The 19,167-nt window shown below is 45.6% G+C and overlaps 1 long non-coding RNA gene across 2 annotated transcripts in view; it reads right to left on the reverse strand.

The window, feature by feature from the left end:
- Positions 1-19,167, reverse strand: part of LOC107516679 — a 75,359-nt gene that overhangs the window by 15,337 nt on the left and 40,855 nt on the right. For both annotated transcript variants that reach the window (XR_001598354.2, XR_001598353.2), the window contains exons 4-5: positions 6,090-6,247; positions 539-697 (exon numbers count right to left, since the gene is read on the reverse strand). This is a non-coding gene — a long non-coding RNA (uncharacterized LOC107516679). The remainder of the gene's footprint in view (positions 1-538; positions 698-6,089; positions 6,248-19,167) is intronic.

The following is a 19,167-nucleotide window of genomic DNA, read 5'->3' on the forward strand; positions in this document are numbered from 1 at the left end:
CAGTCTTTCTGCCTGGAGAACCTTGGCAAATGCCTTTCTCTTTCAAGGCTCGGCACAAAGGCTATATCTTCTTCCCAGGCCCCCACCCCTACCGGACAAGCATTGTCACCCCTTCCTCTCTCCTGCTCCATAAAGCACCTGTCCCTCTACAACCCAGATGCTGTGCTGATATGTCTGTTTCAGTAGCCACATGTGAGCTCTTCATGTAAGACATCACTTCACTGTGTACCCAGCCCTTGCAGAGAAGGCACTTGATCAATATTCTATGAATCAATGAATGAACAGATGGACTTGCTCCAAATTGCCACATGACACAGAGCAAAGTCAGTACTAAAGTCCAAGCACCAGACCCCAGGTTGAGTGACCTTCATGCCTAGCCATCAGCTGCTAGCGAGAGCAGTTCAGAGCAAAGGCTGATCTGAGTGTGAATTCAGTCCTGTATCTTTGCCAGTTCAGTGACCTTGGGCGACTTGTACAAACTCTCTGAGACTCATTACATCATCTCTAAAATGAGAAAGATGATACTAATAGCACTTACCTCATAGAGTTGCTCTCAGGCTGAAATGAAATAATCCACGAAAAGCTCTTCAGAGGAAGCGTTCGATCCCTGTTAATTATGGTTGTTATTCCGTCATCTTCCTTTGTCCAAAGCAGGCATTTTCCCAAGGGGACCCTGATAGGAAGCCTCAGCCTTTCTCTAGGGAGGGAACAGTGGGAGCTGTTCAGACTTGAGTCTCAGCGTCAGCCAATGTCATCCCTCTTGTCATTGGAATCCCATGGGAAACCACCCCCCAGGGGAAGCCCTAACAAGTGACCAAGTACCCTAAAAATATGCAGAACCCTGGACCTCCTAAAGCTCAAGAACCACAGCTCCCAGCCCAACTCATGAAATCTACCCACAAACATCCTATTCCCTGGAGGGTTAAAGCAGAGTTGTTTCAGACAGAGGACACTCAGCAGGCCCTGTAAGTGGCCAGGGCTGGGGCACATGGAAGATATTGGCAGCATCCCCACCCAGGCAATGCTGCATGTTCTTTGAGTACCCATCAATAAGCACGCGTGGTGGACAGATGCCACTAACCCCAGGGAGCAGGTTAGACGGAGATGTAGCAGGTACCTCAGCTGCTCACAGTGTGAACCTGTCATGCCATGTGATACGCTGTCATGTGACAAATCCGAGATAGGGGTTTCCTGCAGCAGGAAACCTCTGGGGATGAGAAGACCGGATTACAGGCCTGCCTGCAGCTCCTGAGGTGACACTCATAGAGCTCACAGGGCTACAGAATCAGAAAGACTCGAGTAATGTTTAGGCTCATACACTTTTAAAACCATTCTTCGGTTGCACAAACCAGAAACCTAGGGGTTGACCTTGACTCCTCTCCTTCCCTTAATCCTCCTCAACCTGATCTTCCATCACAGGGCGCCCTCACTTTCACCTCCTAAAGATCTCTGCCATCAGCTACTCCCCTTCCCAACCTCGCTTGCTCTGTTCAATTTCTTTTTCCATAGCACATAATGCTTCCCAACACACTAGCTTACTTATTTACTACGTGCACTGTCTCCCCCGTCACTAAAATGTCAGCTCTATGAGGGTAGGGATCTTCACCTGATTTTTTGACTGAAAAGTACCTGGCACATAGTAGGTGCTCAGAAATATTCATGGACTGATTCTCCATGACTACCCTTTCCTGTCTGAGTGACTACACTAGCTTCCTGTCTGGCCTGCTGACACCCACTCTGGTCCATGTCCAATCCATCCCCCAATGGTGGTGTCTTCTCAAAAGGCAAAGCTGATCTGTCTGCTCTCTGCTGCTCACACCCACACTCACAGACATGAGATACAGTAAAGGCTCCCCACAGCTTGGGATAAAATCCAACGCCCACAAGGGCGTTGTGTGGTTTGCTCCTGCCTCCTCCGGCCTCTATGTTTCCGGTCATCCTCTCTCTCCCTGCTCCATCCCTACGGGTCTCCCTTCAGCTATACCCACCTGCTACAGTCCCTCCCACCAAAGGGCCCGAGCCTGAGAAGATTCCTGCGCTTGGAACAATCCTTCCTTCCTTCTCATCCCTCAGGTCCTCACTCCAGTCCGTCTTCGGCTCACACCCTCACTAGGGCAGACCCCCTTTGTAGGCTCTCGTACACCATCTGGGGCTTCCCCTTTACAGCGCTCTCACAGTTTTGTTTTTATATCTGTCTGTGGGTTGTTTGTTAACATCCTTCTTCTTGACTCTACTACAAGCTCCAGAAAAACAGGACTGTCTTGGTTGCTATTTTATCCCTAATACCTAGCGGTATGCTGGGCACCTGATAGACATTCGATGAACATCTGTTGAATGAATGAAGTGAGGAACCCAAGGCCCAAAGAACAGAAGTGGCTTGCTCACAGTGGAACAGTTTGAATATGGCTGCACTGGGCTCAGAACACAGAATTTGGGATTCTACCCAAATTCTCCTAGGCAGGGCAGTGACGAGGGCCCCCCAGCCAGGGGAGGAGGCAGCTTGTCAGCACAGACAGGGGTGATGGAACCCAGGCCTGCCTTAGGCCCTTTCTGGAACAATAGTTCTAGGCAATCAAGACAGAAAGTCAGCATTCCACACTAAATTTTCCTCTTGGAGATTACAGTTCACATCTAGAGACTGAAGAAGACTCTGAAAAGTCCCCAGGTCGAAAAGAAATGGTTAACAATAAGCAGATTTTCTTTTCCTAGAGGGAAACATTTTTGCACAAGGCCAGTCAACAGGTCCTACAAGCAGGTCCCCCTGAAGGTCAGCTCCAGGCACATCCAAGTGGACACTCAATCTTTCAAAGAACATTTATCAAAGACCAACTCCGGTATGTGCCAGGAGCCAAGGCAAGAGCAGAGGAGAAGACAAGTAAGGCCCCTGCCTTCAAGGAGCTTACATTCCAGGAGGGAAATACCAAAGACGAAATCGACTAAACAATGAAAAAACCAAGTGGCCACAGATTGAAATCACAGTAAATGCAATGACGGGAAGGCAGGCCGTGGCTGACTGCTGGGCCGAGCTCTGAGGAGGTGACCACACAGCTGACAGCTGGAGGCACTGGGGCCGGCATGACCATGACGGGAAGGCCAGGACCAGGCATTCGGAGCTCCTAGTAATCCCGTCCTTTTGTTGTGAATCCTCCTGAGATCAAGTCTAGTCCCCCCACCCCCAGCCTCTCAGCAACTACCCAAGTAAGAAACTGCAGGTCTCTCCAGGTTATGACTTAGGGAGAGTGACGTGGGCCGGTGTTGTCAAATTTCAAATATATCGGTCCTGAATGGAAAACCATTTCTAGGCATAACCTCAAAAACCAAGCTAGATTAATGCATAATATCTCACTGAATATGCTAAAAATGTTTCTGGAGAGCAAAAGAGTTGCTTAAATGAAAAATAATTGTTGAGGAGCCATTATTACTAATTCAAGATGTGTCAAATGACATTGAAGTGTTCCATTTAATGTACCGTCATTACTATCATCTTTTAGAGAATATAAAAATAAGCATTCATCTGATGACCTGAATGCCCATACCTATTTTTCTCGTAATATCTTATGACCATCCACCTGGAATTCTCCAACCTTGGGAGTTTTCAAGAACATAGCTCTCAGAACTGAGGAGAATGCCATCCACATCCAGGTTCCTATTAGGTCTGAGGCTAGTGAAACTTTCTCCAATGGTTTGGCAGAGTGAGTTGTACAGAGATGCTGCTCATCACATGCCCTATTGGCGTGCAAGCCCCCTATTTTGCATGGGACAATGAGGAGAAAATGGCTGTGGGGTCTGAAATCCCAGCCCAGCAGTTTGCCCTGGCCACCCTCACAGTGGAGCACAGAGCGTTTCCCAACATTGAAAGGATTCCTTGGTGCTGTAGGGAACTAGCTGCAGAAAAATAAGGTTTGCCTGACCCCTTGTGGTGCCTGGCTCTCAAAGCCTGCTCTTGGCTGTGCAGATAGGACAGGCAAGAGGCTGGGTGCAGTGTGAAAGTGGGTTGAATAGTGGACCTCCAAAAACATGTTCTCGCATCGTGACCCTATTTGTAAAAAGGGTCTTTGCAGATGGATTGAATTACACATTTTAAAATGAAATCATCTTGGACTGCCTGGTGGGTCCTAAATTCAATGACAAGGGGAAGGTGCAAACGCACAGCTAAGGCCATGTGAAGACGGAAGCAGAAACTGGAGTTACACAGCTACAAGCCAAAGAACGCCAAGGACTGCTGGCAGCCACCCGAAGCTAAGAGAGGCACGGAACGCTTCAGCCCTCAGAACCTCCAGAAAGAACCAACCCTGCTAACGGCACCTTGATTTTGGACTTCTGGCTTCTAAAACTGGGAGAGAATAAATTTCATCATTCGAAGCCACCGCCGAGGTTGGGGTAATCTGTTAAGGCATCCCCAGGCGATGAATACAGCGTCTTTTATATTCCAGATGGGGTTGAGGGATAAGAAAAGCTCAAAGCCAGTGGTCTCCGAATGCTGGTGGTCTACAGAGAGAGTGCCTCCAAATCACCTGGGTGCTTGTGAAAACGAATTCCTGATTCTGGATTAGAGTTCCTGGGGGCCGTGGAATCTCCACATTTAATAAGCTGTCCCTAGTGGATTTTCCTGCACAATCGGGTCTGGGAGCTGCTGCTCTGAAGAACTCAGGGGTAAACTTTACGGAAGTTATCAGTGTTGTTCACTGAATATTTCTACCTCATTATATTTCAAGCGCAGGGTAAGATTACATGTCTGCCCTGCAACCTGTGGTCAGCTGGGGTCAAACGACTAGCCGGGGCCAAAGGAATTGTGAGTAAGGTGCAATGCGTCACTGCCAGGCCGCATATTAATCGCGAGTGGGAGACCCTCAGTAGCTCTTTTCCTGCAGTGTTTGGGATGGTGGCAGCTCCGTCAGCCTGGGCCACTGAGTGACTGAGCAGAGCCTCCCACCCCCCTGCGATGCCATGTAGCCCTGGGGTTTGAAAGCCGCTAAAATGTTAGATTGTTACTGCAGCACAATCTGGCCTATCCTGACTAATTTTAAAGTTTTATTTCAACTTCCAGTCACCCTCCCTAAGGCATAACTTGGATAAAGAAACATTTTTGGAACTTTGGGAATGATTTGTTTACCATTCCTTAGGCTCATCATAGCAAACACTTTTCATATTAAAGAGAACACTGAACTGAACCGACAGTATTAACTCCCAAACTCCAGGACTTGTTTTTCGTGTTGTTTTCTTAATTTACTAAAAATAGTGATTTTCTATCCAGTATCAAAATTTGCTATGCATACAAATCACCTCAGGACCTTGTTAAAATGCACAGTATTAAAATTCAGCAGATCTAGGATGAGCTACAGTGTAGATTTCTAACAAACACAGGTGATGCCAGTTCTGCTGGTCTGTGAGCCACACTTTGAGCAGCAGGGTTTTAGACAATGCTTTTCCATAAAATTATTTACTAAATTAACAGTTAAATTAACTTCATAACATCTATAATTACAAAAGCATATATCTGTAAGGTCATCTATAGTTTCATACATGTCCAATTTCAGTCTCATAATCGCCCTGTCTGTGAGGGAGACCAAGCAGATATTCTTATACCCACTTTGCGGTGAGAAAAAATAAAAGCTAATAGAGATTAAGAGATTTCTTCAGGGTCATATAGCTAGGAAACACCAAAGGTCAAAATAAGTACCCAAATCATGTTTCTGCTATACCAGCACCTGAGTAACAAAACTCGAGATTTCAACAGTGTTTGATCACTCTGCGAGATTGTAAACATCATGTGTGCGTGCACACGTGTGTGTGTGTGTGTTGGGGGGTGGGGAGAGAGAGTGAGAGAGACAGACAGAGGGAGAGAGACGGAGAGAGATTGGAGAAACCACTTCAGATTGAAATTCTGTGGCCGGTTAAACCTAGTCCTCACAAGCTTTGGCTTCATGGGAAACACATTGCCATCTGGTGGACTTTTCAGAGTATTAACTTTTAGGACACCGTCTGGGATACATCCTTGCAACTCTGGTCTTCAAATAACTCCAGTTCTAGTTAACACAAGTGCTAGACTCTGTACGAGATCTAGACATGTCATAAGCCATGGTCCTCACCTTCTAGGAGCTCCTGAAGCAGGTGCAGAGACAAGATTTTTTACATGAAACAATTTGTTCATAATGCAAAGTTTGCAATCAGAAGATATAGGTAAGTTTTAACCTGTAGTGGTTGTGTGGCCGTGGACAAAGCACTTGACTTCTTTGATCCTCAGCTTCTATAAAAAAAAAAAAAAAAGAAAAAGGATAAAAATATGCTCACCTGGCTAGGTCACTGATGAATAGGTAGGAGCCAGGTGTGGGGGGTTAGGGACTATGGAAAAAGAGGAAGAGGGGAAGAAATAGGAATAGGTGAGAAATAGAGAAAGGACAGAGCTCTTCAATGAATAATAGCTAAAATTTTCTGAGCACTTACTTTATACCAGGCACTGTCCTACCTTCGTGTTCATCATTTAATCTCCCAACTCTCCTGTGAATTCAGTTTAAGGATGCTCATTTTACAGAAGTCAAGTAAAGTGTGCTCCAAGAATTTTGTTGCCTTAGATCAGCTCATTCCCAGGCTAACCAATGACTGTGACCTTGGGATAAGATGTGAAGTGGCTTAAAAGGAAGAGCTTCCCCATCCTGCACTTGTGTGTGTGTGTGTGTGTGTGTGGTGGGGGAGGGGGACACACTTTTTTCTTCCATTTGCATGACTTGTCACAATGACCGGGGGAAGGGGGACACCACTGGTAGTGAGTTGGGGAAGCCACAGATGCTAAACACATCCTATGTTGTGAAGAACAACACGCTGGTTGAGAAACTAGAACTTTCTGACTCTCAGCAACCTCACCTCTACAGTGTAGACCATATTGCCTGCATTATCAGGTTACAATGAGAAGTAAATGACACATCATCTGGAAGGCACCAGCTCTCTAAGTGCAGCAGACCCTGTTAGAGCCCCACCCAAACCCTTGGGCTTGTACCTCTTCCAAACAGGCTGGCTTCCCCTCCACCTGCCACATCTGCATCTCTTTTTCTGAGAGCTTCTCTAGCCACAAAAGCACACTGTACCCTCTATGACAAGGCGAGCTCGAGGCATGCCAGGTCCTCAACCAAAAATCAATATCCGCTGCCTCACTCCTTAGAGGAAGAAATCGGAGGCTCGCGTACTAAACAGTTTCCAGAGTTCTCCAGTAGGACCGACAACCTCCAGAGTCCTACAGTGATAACCAGCTTCTCCTCTGTCTCACTGCCCCCTCTCCTTAAGCTTCTTGGGATCCCCTCCCAAGTAAACACTTTGCTCTCAAATCCTTGTCTCTGGATTGTTTCTTAGGAAATCCAATCTAAGACAGTAAATAGTTTATGGTTAGTCTGTTTTCCTCTGTGCCCTTGTTGGTTTGTATGTTTTTTCAGTCTAAAACTGCCATCATAAAAGGGTGTGTATCTTCCTACACAGTGCTGCTCATTTTAATAACTGTGTCCTGTGAATTATGTTAGTTCTTCTCTCTGGCTCGTTAGCAACATTATTAAAAATTGGGTGGGGAGGGCGGCCCATTAAACCCACAAACTGAAAATAATTCTTTCCCAGACAATGTAAGCACTACCATTTCTGCTTTGGGGCTGAAGGGGACACACATACACACACACACACACACACACACACGCACGCACACACACCCAGCCAAGGAGAAGAGTGGGCCCTTGTGGGGCAACAGTAAGAGACGCTGTAGGCCCCAGGCAGCCAGCAGGGCTGTGCGGCATGGGGAGGCATCCACTGTCTCCATTCACGTAAACAACGGAGTTGGAATTGCGTTGGCCTAATGGTCCCTCCTGAGCACCGCAGTGCTAGAGGCTGACTAAGGGGAAACATCAGAGGACGGTGAGTGGCCCTGCCTTTGAGAAAGGAGCCGAAGCTCCCAGTAAAGGGACACCGCTCCAAGGCCCACCAACTCTCGTGAATTCCTAACTTAATGCGCAAGCTGCATTAAGGAAGGACTGGTGTCCAAGCTGGTCCTTTGCCCTTGGATTTGTGCCTGATCTGCTTTCATTCCCACCCCAGGACAATTCTATTTCTTCCAAGTGTATGTCCCTAACGGGGACGTGAAATCACACCCAAACGTTTCGGGAAATATCACAAAGACTGACTTAATTTGCCCCCTCGCCTGCATTTCTCTCATGCTGATGGCAAGGCCTCTCGCCCTTATTGCCTTGTTGTGGAATGGACCACTGAAGGTGGTTGCTGAGGGACAAAACTGGTCACCCCACATCGATATGCTGTGTTCTTTAACCATCGGAGTCCTGCTCTGCACTTACCTTCTAAGTGCCCAGGAGCAAGGCATGTCATGTATCTGCCTCAGAGCCCACCACTGCAAAGTAGACTTATAATAAGCACTTTGCATCAGAGTTTTGAGGACTAAATAAGAAGCTGACATGAGTTTCAGGTGTGTAGTATCCAAATAATAAATAATAGCCAGGAGTAAGAAATAGTAGTTATAGCAGCAGCAGAACAGTAGGCCTAACAAAGGGCTTGGGGTCGAATGCTTTCTTATATCCTCTCCAGCTGCACAAAACTGTGCTCATGGTGCATGCTCAAGAAATATTCATGTGAAAGAATGAGTAAACCAAGCCGGCCTGAAGATATTATGTAAATCTGCTATTTACTGAGCATTTATCAAATACCAGTTCTCACACTGAGCAGGTCATACAAATTTCTTAATTTTATCTGTTTAGATTATTTCCTACTTCTGAGGTTTCCTTCCACTTGAGGCAAACTTACCGGCTCTCTCCACCCCCTCGCCCCTTCAGTAATCACGTGATCACTAAATCACGTGAGCTGGAAGGAGAAACTGGGCACGTGCAGCTAATCCTCGTCCCAGCAGCTCCTTTATTTGGGAGCTAACTGCTGTGCTCGCCCTTCCTAGAGTTTAACTGGGGCTGTGCAGGTCCTGGCTGCCACTGGCCAGGGCAGTCTATCCGTCCAGGGGCTCGTGTCAGGAGATCCTCTGGCCTGTCCAGGCTACATGTTATGACCTGTCAGTCATAAAGGTGATGCTGGGCCTCCATGAGTAGACTCTTGTTTTACTGAGGAGCTGGCTTAGGCCCAGGTGGAGAAAGGCAGCACTATTTTTTGACTTCTTATTCAGTCTTAACATAATCCCTGCACCAACCCATGCTGTAGATGTAGGTAAATGCTATCTTCTTTTCATTTTGTTTTATTTTATTTTTTAGCATAGAGGGGTTAAGTGACTTGCCCAAGGTGGCACGAATGGACTAGGATTTAGATTCAGATGTTTTTTTGACTCCAAAGAATGGCTCTTACCTTTGCCGTGCCTCTCCCTGGGAAGTTTCTGTGCCCAAACTGGAATACATCTTTAGCCCCATGCAAAGAGGACAAAGAGAACCACTGGGGTTGTCTCCTCAGGAGACCACGACCTGGACAGTCAGACATGCTTCCCAAGCAAGGCCTTGACAATCCTCATCTCCTTTGGCTCTGCTCATCGGCTGGGCTGGGCCTTGCCTGTAGCTTTTGTCTCACTCTTGAGAGCTTCACGCATGTTCATATTTTCTTTTTCTTCCATCATTTAGCAAAACTACCCCAAGCACTGTAATCTCAAGATATTTCTTCATAAGCACATTCGAGTTTCTCCTGGTTAGCTCTTTTATTATTTCCTTCACTTATTCCTGGATGCTCTCATGATGACCTAGGTCTCAAGTCCATTCATTTTTCAAATGACTTGCTGACACTGTCATGTGACACCGTGAGCAGGAGCAGAACATGCCCTCATTTCTTTCCCATGACATCTCTCCTTCTCACATGCTCCTATTCCACTGTGTGTCTACAGAAGCAAAAACTTTAGAGTCTGGAACTAACTCTACCTCCTCCCCTCAATTTCCTCTCCCTCTTCATGCTCTTCCTTCTACTTCTCTCTCAAATAACAATTCTATATCTGAACCATCATGTAAACACCAAGGACTCAGAACTGAAGAGGACCCTACATTTCTAATATTTTAGATGAGGAATTAAGGCACGGACAAGTTAAGGGACTCGTCTAAGGTCACACAACAAACAAGTAGCTGAGCCAGACTAATTCTCAATCTCTGGATTCTCAGTCTAATGCTCATTCCAGAATGTCATTTGGTTAAATTGGTCCATCAAGTTTGTAGTATTAACTTAAGCACCATATGACTGAGTGAAATCCCATTCCCCGTGCCACAGAAAGCCAAGCTGTTAGATCTGTTCCCTCAGGGTTAATCTCGCCTCCTGCTTCTCTGCCCTTTGCTTACTCTTCTTACAATGGCGCAAAGTTGGTTCCTGCGCTGGGGTCCTGAGTGTTCCTCAGACAGAACACTCTTCTCAGATCTTTGTTTAGCTCTCTCGGATTGTTCAGGCGTCTGCTCAAGTGTCCCCATCTGAGAACCCCAATGTTGCCCATCCATTAAAGATGGCTTCGTTATTCATGCTTTATCATATATCACATATTATCTTATTATTATACTTATTTTAATTAGTGGCTAGCAATAATATTATGTGTCAGGCATTGTTTTAATTGTATTACTTGTATAAATTAAATCTCACTATAGGACCCTATGAGATAGGTACTGTTATTACATCCATTTTCAAAGATAGAAACTGAGGAACAAAGTGATTAATTTGCACAAGATTAAGTAGCCAGTGAGTGGAGACCAGAAATCCACAACCAAGATGCCAACAGTGCCATGCTCCCTCCAGAGATTCTAGAGGAGAATCCGGCTTCCGGTGGCTGCCGGCATTCCTTAGTTTGTAGTCACATCACTCCATCGCCTGAAGGCAAGCATCTTCAGTCTTTCTCAGCTCTGTCTTCATATCACCTTTTCCCCTCTGTGTGCAGTCATATCTCCCTTTGCCTCTTTCTTGTAAGGATATACACATGATTCATTTAGGGCCCACCCAGATAACCCAGGAAAATCACCCCATCTCAAGATCACATCTGCAAAGGGCCTTTTCCTTTATGAGGTAACATTGACAGGTTCCAGAGATTAGGACTTGATATCTTTGGGGGCCATTATTCAGCCTATGACAACATTGAAAGCCACCAGCTAAATATTTATTCATTCAACAAACATTCTCTAAGCATCTGCACTATGCTAGGCACTGAGGTGGTCTGTAGAGGTACACGGTGGAAAACAAGGCTGATGTGTGTTCTCAAACCCACACTCCAGTGAGAGATATAGCACAACCAGTGAGCTCACAGACCTGCAGTGTTAATCAGCTAGTCAGTCACCTAGTGAGGTCCTGCCTGAATAGAACCTAGGACAGGTCAATTTTGACAGGTCTGGAGGACTGATTTTGAAAGGTGGAAGAAAAAGAGGGGGAGCCACAATGAGAACTCAATCTACTCAGCACTTATTATACATTGGACCCTGTGACAAATGTTTTAATACATTATCTAATCTAGTCCTTACAATAAGCCCAGGATGTAGGTCTGATTATTCCCATTTTACAGACTGAGAAAACTGAGGCTCAGAGCTAACATGATTTGTTTAGTGTCTTACACCTACATAATGGCCGTGCTAACATTCAAACCCAGGTCTGTCACACTCTCGTGTTAAGCAGTCATGACCCTGTGTGAGTCTGAGTCGTCTGAGAACAAGATGGAGGAAGAGGCAGAAGTGAGCAGTGGGAAGAGCTGCGTTCTGGTCCTGATTGCTCTGCTTATAGTCTATGTGTCCTTGGGTAATTCGCTTTACCACTCCAGCCTCAGTTTCCCCATCTGTTACATGAGGGGATGAGGCCAGATGAACTCACAATCCCCGTCTAAATTTTGCATTCTTTTCATCTGGAATGAAGGGCTGAAATAAAAACTCCATTATCTTCACACCTTTTTAAGGGGCAGGGGTTCACGGGATCTCCCTAAACTGAAAACAGTGGAGACAGTGGGCCAGAGAACCCTTGATTAGGATTATATTATGAGTTAGCCGTCACATAGTCCAAGAGACTGGGATGAGGGGTTGGACATGGCCCTGCAGGCCATTCACTTAAGTTCAGCCTGGGTTCTGAGGACAACCAAATCCTTATGGTTCTGCTAAATCCTCACAAGGAATTTCATGAGACACTCCAGGACTGGAGGGAGACCCCGACTCAGCTCTGACAGTCACTGATTGGAGGCTGTGGACCAATGGTCTGACCCTTATGGAGAGTCATGGACCTCTTTAAAAGTTTGATTTAATCTTAGCATGCTCTCCCCAGAAAAAATCTGCTGGATGTGCAAGTAGCTAACATATAAAGCCCATTCATGGTCACTAGGTTAACAATCCCTGGTATAGAGAGTGAATCCTCTGATTAGACTTGTTCCAGGAATAAATCAGCTTTGAGGGCTGAGGAGAGGGTCAAGGTCATTCAGTAGTCACTTCATTTTCAGATCATCTCATGTGATTCAAAAGCTGATACCTTAGGAGGGAGGAAGTGTGTGTGTGATGGGGGGGTGGCATTTAAAACACGTTTGCACACAATTCTCAACCAGCTAGCGACTTTATTTTCTTTACATTTGCCTTGCTATCAGGAGAATATAACAGTATTTCTATTTCTTTGGTGACCTGAAAGTTCATCATAAAACATAAATCTAGGAAAACACTGGTCTGCAAATCGCAAGTAATGTCCCCTCATTCCCATGATGGTTTTCCTTGCCTTTTGGCAAGCCCTGGGTAGCCCCCCTCATCCATTTGGCAACCACATTTCTTGACCCATATTCACTGGGATAAACAATCCAGAATCAGAGCCAGCCAGAATGATGGAAGCCCATGGGCAAAGTACCCCACCCAGCTCTGTAATGCCAACTTTTAGATATCACAGGATTCAGCTCTGAGAAATTTGTCATTTTCTGTTAAACCTTGGGGGATCGCTAATGCTTTTGAAAATCTTATAAAGATACACACCCCCTCATAAAAATGTACAATGTACACGGAAACAAACCTTTGCAACCAATTTTAGGGGGTTCACAATCTCCCTAACGCTTACCCTTGGATGCTTCAGAGTGGTACTGTCCAAGAGGGTAGCCACAAGCCGCATGTGGCTACTAAGACCTTGCAATGTGGCTCGTCAGAACTGAGATATGCTGTCAGTGCAAAATACATGCTGGATTTCAAAGATTTACTATGAGCAAAAGAATATAAACTATCTCAATAATTTTTATATGATTACAAGTTAAAAGAATAATATTTAGATATATTTAGTTAAATAAAACATATTATTAAAATCAATTTCACCTGTTTCACAAGCCTGAGGACCCTGGATTTCCAAATTACAAATATTTGCTTTAGCTCCTGCCCCACCATATTCCTCACTGCCCCATTTCCTGATGTCTTCGAGGTGGCTGTGCTAGGAGGGCTCCCTATGACATACCCCTGCCCCTTTCCTTTTGGGGCCACAGAGGGACCTTCCTAGGGAAGACCTCTGGTCAGGCTCTAGGAGAATGTTGCTGCCTCTTGGCAGGGACAGAACACTGACCTTCCTGTGTGGCCAGGGACCTCTCAGCATGAGAAACTCCCTAGGGCAAGTTTTTGCACTTCTCACCCATCCACCAGCCTCAGATAGAAATCCATCCACCAGCCTCAGATAGAAATCCTCAGGCTCAGGTTCTGGGGTCTACAGCTCCTGGACCCAGCTGGCCATGCAAAGAGTGATGCTCCCATGTCCCCAAGGATACATGAAGACCATGCAGTAGTTTCCACCGGTCCTGGATATATTCAATTAAAAGGATCTGAAAATGCCATCTAGTCCAATCCCTTATCTTACAGATGAGTTCAGATGAGTTAAGTGACTTACCTAGTCACATGGCTGCTTAGTAATATTACCAGAGTCTAGTACAGAGCTTGGGTCTGTAAATACGTAAATACATAAATGAGTGAACAATCGATCCAGGGAAGGAATGCAGGTCTCCAGCCGCACAGGCCAGTGTCTCTACTGCTACCCCCACTGAAATCCTATCCTCACCCCTCTTCGTGAAATGGGGAAATTCATTTACTCTGTTGGTGACCAAAAGGAAACAACGTAGGAGAAAAACATAAATACAACAGGATTTGAAAGGAGAATTTGACTTGAGAGTTCAACTAGACCATTAGTTCTAATCATTCCTCCATCCTCTGTGGGCATTGTTAGGTCTCTGCAAAACCTAGGTACTGTCATTTCTAGAGACCCGCATCCCACTGCTTATCAAACATATTCAAAGAGTCCCATCGCCTACCTTTAATACAATTTATACCTAACTATTTAAGAGTTGATTTGCAATTTGCTATCGACATAATGTTATGATTTATAAACATTTAATTAAAACATTATTAACTTCAGTATTTGAATTGTTGTTGTCATCGTTGTTAAGTCTCAAGCATTTTCACAGAACCTTGTAAAACTCACAACACAAAGGCAGGGCAGATATTCAGCTGTTGCACTCCAGCACAGCTGTACCTGTTATTTACCTCTGGTACCTCTCCTAATTGGCCAACGCCCATGCCCTCCAAATGCTAAGCCTTTGAACATTACTCCTGCCCAAAGGATAAAATAGCCCCGTTTGCCATGGGCTTACTTTAGCATCTTCAATAAGCAACAGCCTTAATCTACAGTCTCTATTTGTTCTTTTGCAGAAGGATTGAACAAATTGTGGAGAGCTGTACACAGTAGCAGCAGATTACAAAAGTCAGAGGTCCACTTGGGCCCGTCCTCACTCTCGATGACAGACATGCCAGGAGCACAATCCCACTGCCACTGACCACACATGTATCGACACCGTTCACTAAAAATGATAAGCAATGGACACACATACAGCACTTAGAGTTTGCAATTCACATACATATTTTCGCTGCTGGGGGATGGAAAATAGAATGATGTAACTGCTATCACTGCCTCTCTCACCATCCAGAAACTTGAGTCCTTGTGCAAACATCTGGCCTCTCATCAGCTACCAGGAAGACCGCATAGTCCCTCCCTCATACAGGTGCACACATTTAGTTCATCTGAGTCATGGGCCTATGGAGACCCCATCCCCATCAAAACATCACACTGCTGGGTGTGTCCAGCTGGTACCATGAAGTCCTTAGGAGTTAGGGGAGGAGCGTGAGTTGTGGAGTCAGACACTCCTGAATTTGAACCTTGGCTCTGTTGCTTGCTAACTGTGAGACCTGGAAAAAGTTACTATATCTCTCTTGCATTCCCTCATCTCTAAAGTGGGGAGACCCCTCCTATCTCAAAGAGTTGTTGTAAGGATTAGGGGGATGTTGCTTACAAAGCATCAGTCTTATGGTGGTCAATCAAATAACGTGCTTTCCCATTCTGTGTCACATGCCCCTTCGAACATTCCCAGTCCAGCCCAGGAGTGAAGTTATACAGCTAATGGGTTAAGATACTAGAGTCAGGGAGGCTGGATTTGAATCCGTGCTCTGTCACTCACTAACTGTGTGACTCTGGGCCAGTGAATTCATCACTATGTGGCCTCCTCCTCCGTATAAAGGGAATGAAAATACCAAATACTTCTAAGGGTTGTTGGGAAGATTAAATCACTTGATAGATGAAAGTGTTTGAAGCAGTGCCACACACATAGGAAACCCTCATTAGCTGCTAACTTGTTCTTTTTATAGTAGGTTCTCAATAAATGCTAATTGAATTTAAGTTTATCCACGAAGTGTCCTGAGGAAGAGATGGGACCTCCTCTCCACTCAGGTTCCTAGAGTATTTTCATTTTTTTCGACATCCATACTTCCCTACCAGAAAAGTCACAGGAGGGTATAGGCCAGAACTGTGCCTGGACTGTCCTGAGCTGGACACTTTTGAAGTGCTTTCCTGATTTTTATTTCTTTTTTGACAGTGTCCCTGGAAGAAGCTTGCAAGGCGGTATGGCAGGTTAGGAAATGGCATCGAAACGAGAAGCAGTCCTCTTTATCTTTCATCATTCTTTTCCCCTGAGTTCTCGTCTCCATGGTACTAAAAAAGAAGCCCCCATGCAAGATGACAGATGAAGAAGCAAAGAGGGGCTATGGAGGGGTGTGACCTGCTAAGGATTCACAGCCTTATAGGGATGGTGAGCCTACGCCAAGGGACCATGGTCAAGAAGAGCTTCACTGTTCAAAGTGTGGCCCATGGCCCAGCTGCTTGAGCATCATCCGAGAGCTCATTAGAAATGCAAAATCTCAGGCCCTACTCCAGACCTACTGAATCAGAATCTGCCTTTTAACAAGATGGCCAGTTGACCTGTTTACCCTTTAAAGTTTTGAGAAGCATTGCTATAACAGATATAGAGGTAAGTCTGAGGTCTGAAAAACTAGGTCTGCGTCCTGGTTCAGCTACTCACTAGCTGCATCATCTTGGAAATTTTACTTACCATGTCTGAGCCTCACTATCCTCATCTAAACAACTAAGAACAATTATAATGCTCCTCTCCAGACCGTTACAAGGATTATTGGAGCATGTATGTGTGTTTTGTAATATATTAGGTGCTAGATAAATATAAGGTTTTATTTCTTTTCACTCTATGTGTTTTGTTGTTAGGGTAGAGCACATTCACACTGAAACGATGGCAGCTGCACCCAGAACTCCTGCATGGGCAGGTTCCTTGTCACTGTTTCCCAAGGCTGCCTCGTAGACTTACTAAGACCAGGCAGCTTCAGTGTGTGGGGAGGCCAAGCTGTCCGCACAATTCCTGGGAGAGCTGACAGATTAACACTTATTAAGCCATAAAGAGGGACTCTCTGGAGTATTGCAAAGAATATGGGCTTCAGAGACTAAAAGATATGGCTTTAAATCCTGGCTCTGACACTTCATAGCTATGACCTTGAACAAGTCATTTTTGGTTTTGTGAGCCTCAATTTCTTATCTACACAATAAAGATATAACAGACTTTCCTAGACGGTTGTGAGATAATGTTTGTAAAGCATCTAATATAGCACCAGGCACATAGGTGTTCAGTAAATGATGCTTTAGCAGTAGTTACTATTATAACCAACAAAGATTCTTATAATGCCCATTATCCACGTCTGGTTTCCCCATGACCATGAAGAGCTTGTTTTAAGCAAATCTTTTGGACCTAGAATAGTTTAGGAGAAATTTTCAGTCACCGACTCATTGTGCGAGCATTTATTTAGCTGCAGCTGTATGCAAGGAAGCTCTTTGTAGCACAAAGAGCATTGACTCCGCTGTCAGAAGGGCCAGGTCTGAATCTCTAAGGCTCCCCCGCCGCTCAGATTCTAGAATGTGTCAGCTCTCAGTGTAGGGAGAGAGAGTACCCCAGAGCAGATTCAATTCTGAGTGTCACCAAATCAAGGAGGATTGTTCCTTTGCTGAGGGAAAAATACATGACGGGGGAAACAGGGATGACTGAAGAGGGCACAGCAGAGAGCTCACTTCACAGGGCGTCAGGGACACTCCTACCTCCGGGACAGAGCCCATAGCGTAGTTCCCACAACAAACCAGAGTACCGCTTGATTTGCTATTCTCCGAGCAGCTTGGGACATATTGGGAGTTGGGATGATGCTTGAAAGCAGCAATTCTCAAACTTACGTGTATGCCAGTGTCACCAAGAGAGCTTGTTAAATACACGGCTTATGAGCTGAGGTCCCAGAGATTCAGTAGGTCTTAGAACCACATATTTAACATATGTTTCTGGCACAGGCGAAAGGAATTCTACTTCAGAGACTGAAACCCACTTCCCCTGACTCCAAATTCTGCTCTTTTTTCTGTCCCCAGGAAGGAAGGAAAGAAGGAAGAAAAGAAGAAATAGATGGACAAACGAAACAAATGACAATTTCCCTACCTAGGTCCACAGGCTGTGGATGGGGAAGAGAAACTGGGGCCCTGAACTTATTTGTCACTATTGTCTCCTGACCACCTTTCCTGGGAAGGGTCACTGAGCTCTGGATGCTGCCAAGAAAATTCTTGGCCACTGACCAAAGCCAGTTTGGTGTGGTAGGAAGGGTAGGAGCTATGGGGTCTGAATACATGTGTTCAAGTCTGAGCACTGGAACTCCCTGGTGGTATGACCACATGGAATTTATACTTTTACTGAGTTTTTATGTTCTCCTTTGTAAAAAGAGGGCAGAGTGCCCAACGCGCAAGATTGTTGGCTACTAAAGTAAAGTGAGTGCTAACTAATTTCTCCAGGTAAGGACACAGCCACCGGTCCCTGTTGCCTTTGCCCACCTGATCTGAAACACTTAAGCGGGATCTAATCACCTCTCACGTTTATATTACCTGCTCTCAGGTTCACAGTCCCATTTGGATCTTGAGAATGTGCTGCCTCTTATGCAGTAGATGGGGGTTCTGATTCCTAATTGACAGATGGTTGAGAAAGAATACAGGATACCGAGACATAGAGCCACTGTAAGATCCAAAGGTTCCAAGTCCAGTGGCCTTTCAACTGCTCCTAACTGCCTCCTCCGGAAGAAGGCACTGTCATATCGAACCCCCAAATCACCTTTGATGTAGCTCGGAAGTGGGGCGGGGTCACAGCTAAAATTAAATTTGTCCCTTACATTTATTATCGATTATAACTGGAAGCATTTGAATTTTCAATCCCTTCCATCTACATGCTGCTTAAGACTGGTCGGGCCGAAGGTACTCCTGGGAACTCTCTCGAAATCTTCTCGTCAAGTCTGTTTCATGGACTCTTTGCCCCTCTGGCCTTTGGAAGGCATTTGGGTCCCGATTTCTGTGAGAGGGGTTGCTGTGAGCGGACAGCATCTATATATTCTAACTTGCTCTGTTGCCTCTATCGCACTGTCACACAAATGACTTGGCGTGCAGCGCCAGAAAGGAAACAGTAACATGCACTATTAAGAGTGTAGCTAACGCCTCCAGGGAGTCAGGCTCTCTGGAGGTCACATCTCCCCATGAATTCATTGTCACGGACAGTGTGCCCGCGGCCTTCGAAGGGGCTCTGCAGTGGGAGCCTCGCTTGCCCTTTTCCTGCTTTTCCACGTGGAGTTGGAGGGGGTGAGACACAGCAGGCAGCCAGAGCCCACTCCCCGCAGTGACCCTCCCAGCCGAGAATGCACCCGCCTCCCCCTTTCTGTGGGAGTTGTCTCCCCTCACCCTTGAACTCAAGCTTTGCTTCAAAGAGCCTGTTCAGCTCTGGCTTTTCCGACTCGAATGGCCTAGACCAAACAGATCCTCTCGTGCTATTATTTTTCCATTTTT

Source organism: Rousettus aegyptiacus, unplaced genomic scaffold (assembly GCF_014176215.1).
Source record: "Rousettus aegyptiacus isolate mRouAeg1 unplaced genomic scaffold, mRouAeg1.p scaffold_m13_p_3, whole genome shotgun sequence".
In the NCBI taxonomy this organism is placed as follows: domain Eukaryota; kingdom Metazoa; phylum Chordata; class Mammalia; order Chiroptera; family Pteropodidae; genus Rousettus; species Rousettus aegyptiacus.